This window comes from Triticum aestivum, chromosome 4D (assembly GCF_018294505.1).
Source record: "Triticum aestivum cultivar Chinese Spring chromosome 4D, IWGSC CS RefSeq v2.1, whole genome shotgun sequence".
Classification (NCBI taxonomy): domain Eukaryota; kingdom Viridiplantae; phylum Streptophyta; class Magnoliopsida; order Poales; family Poaceae; genus Triticum; species Triticum aestivum.
Genome location: NC_057805.1, coordinates 264492661 through 264497265, shown reverse-complemented (window position 1 = coordinate 264497265; position 4605 = coordinate 264492661).

Sequence of the window (4605 nt, the reverse complement as noted above, 5' to 3'; positions counted from 1 at the left end):
AAGCAGTGGGTCTGTTTCCCTTTTTGCGAGGGGCGGCTCTCTTGGCGGCTTTCTTCGCCTTCCTGGCCTTCTTGGCCGCCTCATGGTCATACTTGACCCGCCAGAATTTATCATCAGCCTGCGAAATACAGTAATGAGCTTCTTAGTAAAAGGACAGGTAAAACAAAATGGAAAGGTTAAAGTCAGCGGCTTACCGCTGGGGCTGGATTGGTCTTGCAGAACGGGGCTAGCCCGGTTCTTCCACAGTCTGCCAGGCTCTCGTTTAGCAGAGCCTTGGTCTCTTCTTCAGCAACGTCTTCTGGAAGATCATTGCGACTGTGCCTCTGCGGGTCATCCTTTCGCCCGGTGTACTCACACATTAAGCCGGGGCGGCGGCTCAACGGGATCACCCGCCAAGAGATCCAGACCCGGACCAGGTCTATTCCGTTCAGACCGTTGCCTAGCAGGGCCTTGATCTTATTGATCGTTGGAAGCAGAGGCTGGCGTTCCGCGGCAGACAGCTTGTCGGATAGCGGATGAGTCGGCTCCAGGCGCGTTGGGCGAAAGCCGGGCAGCGGGCTTTCATCAGCCGGGGACGTGTCTTGGCAGTAGAACCAAGTCATGTTCCAGTCCTTGGGGTGACTTGGCGGTTCTGCGTAAGGAAATAGGCAGTCCCTGCGCCGTTGGATGGAGATGCCGCCTAACTCTAGACTTGGGCCGTTTGCGCACTCGGTTTGGCGGTTCAAATAAAACAGCTCTCTGAAGAGCAGCAGACTCGGCTCTTCTCCAAGATATACTTCACAAAAAACTTGGAAGTTGCAGATGTTGGATACGGAATTGGGTCCTATATCCTGAGGCCGAAGGTCAAAGAAGTTGAGCACGTCCCGGAAGAATTTTGAGCCGGGCGGTGCGAAGCCCCGGCTCATATGGTCTGCAAAGATCACTACCTCCCCGTCCCTCGGCTGAGGTCTCTCTTCGGACGGGTCAGGGGCACGGTAGGACATCACTTCCTTCCTGGGCAGATATCCGGACTTAACAAAGTTGGCCAGGGTCTCATCAGTGATGTTGGATCTCATCCAGTTGCAAGTGATGGGAGCTTTGGGAGGCATGGTGACGGTTGGTGGTTCTATGATAAAGAGAAAGGTGTCCGGGTTAATTATAAGCCGGAGTTTATCATTCAAACTACAATGACGGCTTATGAAGGGGACTAATGATATATATTGATACGATGGGTTATCTAAGCCGTCGGGGCTTTCAGGATAAGTTGATCATCTACGGTTTACTACAGTTAAGCGGGAAGAGTTGACAGAGCATGTTTCTCTTTAAACCGGAAAGTTTTTCGGCGTGTGTATTCTTTAAGTCGGAAGTGTAAGCCGCCAAGGTTCAAGGGCTGCAGTTTTACTAAGTGTGGTAAAACAGATTTCACATATTGCAGTAACTTTTTTGGATCAAAATGGTCGGGTGAAATGAAAATTTTCTAGACCTAAAAACAGAGGCAGGAGAAGTTCTTGAGGTGGAGCATAGTTCTTATGCAGTAAAAAGATGGTTCTTTGCAGAAGAAACGGATTTCAAACATTTACCGCACTGACTCTAGGTGAGGTTACAAATCAACTAAGTGTGGTGACTATAAGAAGTACGGAGGTTTGCGGCAATGGGGAAGAACGCGAAGAACACAAGATGAACCCTACAAGTAGATCTATCTGGCAGAGCGAAGAAGACTTATCGGAGTTGGAAGGAGCGGAGGTCGCCGCCGTGAGTCTGGTCTGAATCAGGGTGATGCAGCGGCCGGGTTGGTGAAGACCAGGGGCGCGACGGCGGCGGCAGTGACGGAGCTCGAGCAGAGGAGCGATGGCACGAGGAGGAAGAGGGAGAGTGTGAGAAGAAAGTGCTGGGCCGGCCTATTTATAAGGCCGAGTCATAAGTGGGCGCGGGATTCAAGGAGGCCACGGCGTGGTTATCTCCCCCTCACGGCGCCTCGATTCTTGGAAGGACAGTAAAAGCAAAGATCCGTTGCGGATCTGGCGGAGTAAAAAACGGACTTAATGGAGGATGACGTCACGGCGGATTATCCGGAGTCCAGAGGATGACGTCACTCCGGGTTATGACCTTCACATGAATGGTAAGCCGGAGAATTTTTCTGTCTGCAGAGCTGAAGATTGACACGAGCCGGCTCAAGTCAATCTGGGGCCTAATGTTGAGGATATAGACCTGGGGGTCACCCGCCAGGAGGGCCGGGTTACTCCAAGGATCATCACCAGAAGCCCGGAGCTAAGTTTCAGGATAATGGGCCAGAGATGGGCTGAGACCCGGATATAGCTTAAAGCCCGTAGTTACAATCATTGTTATAGTAGACTTGTAGTGTAAGGCAAGTATTGTTTAGAGTCCGAGCCGGACACTCTTATGAGCCGGCCGGGACTCTAAGGGCTGCTGGGCGTCAGCCTCCCTATATAAAGGGACGACCCGGCAGCGGTTTAAGGGCGACAACAATTTGATCGAGAGTCGGGCATAGCTGTTTAGCTCCCTGGCAATCGTAACCCTAATCAATAACACCTCGAACTGGACGTAGGCTTTTACCTTCACCGTAAGGGGCTGAACCAGTATAAACCCTCGTGTTCCTTGTCCCGCTTAACCCCTTCAAGCTTCCCAATTGCGATGGCTCCACGACTAAGTCCCAACCCGAGGACATCTGCCGTGACAATTCCACGACATACGGACCTGAATGTAGCAGATCCATTGACTAAACCTCTCCCTAGAGCAAAACATGATCAACACCAGAACTCTATGGGTGTTCGATTCATCACAATGTAACTAGATTATTGACTCTAGTGCAAGTGGGAGACTGTTGGATATATGCCCTAGAGGCAATAATAAAATGGTTATTATTATATTTCCTTGTTCATGATAATTGTCTATTGTTCATGCTATAATTGTGTTATCCGGAAATCGTAATACATGTGTGAATACATAGACCACAACATGTCCCTAGTGAGCCTCTAGTTGACTAGCTCGTTGATCAACAGATAGTCATGGTTTCCTGACTATGGACATTGGATGTCATTGATAACGGGATCGCATCATTAGGAGAATGATGTGATGGACAAGACCCAATCCTAAGCATAGCACAAGATCGTGTAGTTCGTTTGCTAGAGCTTTTCCAAATGTCAAGTATCATTTCCTTAGACCATGAGATTGTGCAACTCCCGGATACCATAGGAGTGCTTTGGGTGTGCCAAATGTCACAACGTAACTGGGTGGCTATAAAGGTGCACTACCGGTATCTCTGAAAGTGTCTGTTGGGTTGGCACGAATCGAGACTGGGATTTGTCACTCCGTATGACGGAGAGGTATCTCTGGGCCCACTCGGTAATGCATCATCATAATGAGCTCAATGTGACCAAGTGTTTGGTCACGGGATCATGCATTACGGTACGAGTAAAGTGACTTGCCGGTAACGAGATTGAACAAGGTATTGGGATACCGACGATCGAATCTCGGGCAAGTAACGTACCAATTGACAAAGGGAATTGTGTACGGGATTGATTGAATCCTCGACATCGTGGTTCATCCGATGAGATCATCGTGGAACATGTGGGAGCCAACATGGGTATCCAGATCCCGGTGTTGGTTATTGACCGGAGAGTCGTCTCGGTCATGTCTGCATGTCTCCCGAACCCGTAGGGTCTACACACTTAAGGTTCGGTGACGCTAGAGTTGTAGAGATATTAGTATGCGGTTACCCGAAAGTTGTTCGGAGTCCCGGATGAGATCCCGGACGTCACGAGGAGTTCCGGAATGGTCCGGAGGTAAAGATTTATATATGGGAAGTCCTATTTTGGCCACTGGAAAATGTTCGGGATTTTTCGGTATTGTACCGGGAAGGTTCTAGAAGGTTCCAAAGTGGGGCCCACCTGCATGGGGGGACCCACATGAACGTGGGTAGTGGGGGCAAGGCCCCACACCCCTGGTCAAGGCGCACCAAGATCCCACCTTAGAAGGAATAAGATCATATCCCGAAGGGATAAGATAAAGATCCCTAAAAAAGGGGGATAACAATCGGTGGGGAAGGGAAATGATGGGATTTCTTTCCCCCACCTTTGCCAACGCCCCAATGGACTTGGAGGGCAAGAAACCAGCCCCCTCCACCCCTATATATAGTGGGGAGGCGCATGGGAGCAGCACCCCAAAGCCCCTGGCGCCTCCCTCTCCCTCCCGTGACACCTCTCCCTCTCGCTGAGCTTGGCGAAGCCCTGCCGAGATCCCCGCTGCTTCCACCACCACGCCTTCGTGCTGCTGGATCTCCATCAACCTCTCCCTCCCCTTGCTGGATCAAGAAGGAGGAGACGTCTTCCCCAACCGTACGTGTGTTGAACGCGGAGGTGCCGTCCGTTCGGCGCTCGGTCATCGGTGATTTGGATCACGACGAGTACGACTCCATCAACCCCGTTCACTTGAACGCTTCCGCTCGTGATCTACAAGGGTATGTAGATGCACTCTTTTCCCTCTCGTTGCTAGAAGACTCCATAGATTGTTCTTGGTGATGCGTAGATTTTTTTTTAATTTCTGCAACGATCTCCAACAATATGATGTCAAAAGTAGGCACTTCAAGGCAACATATGCATGATATGA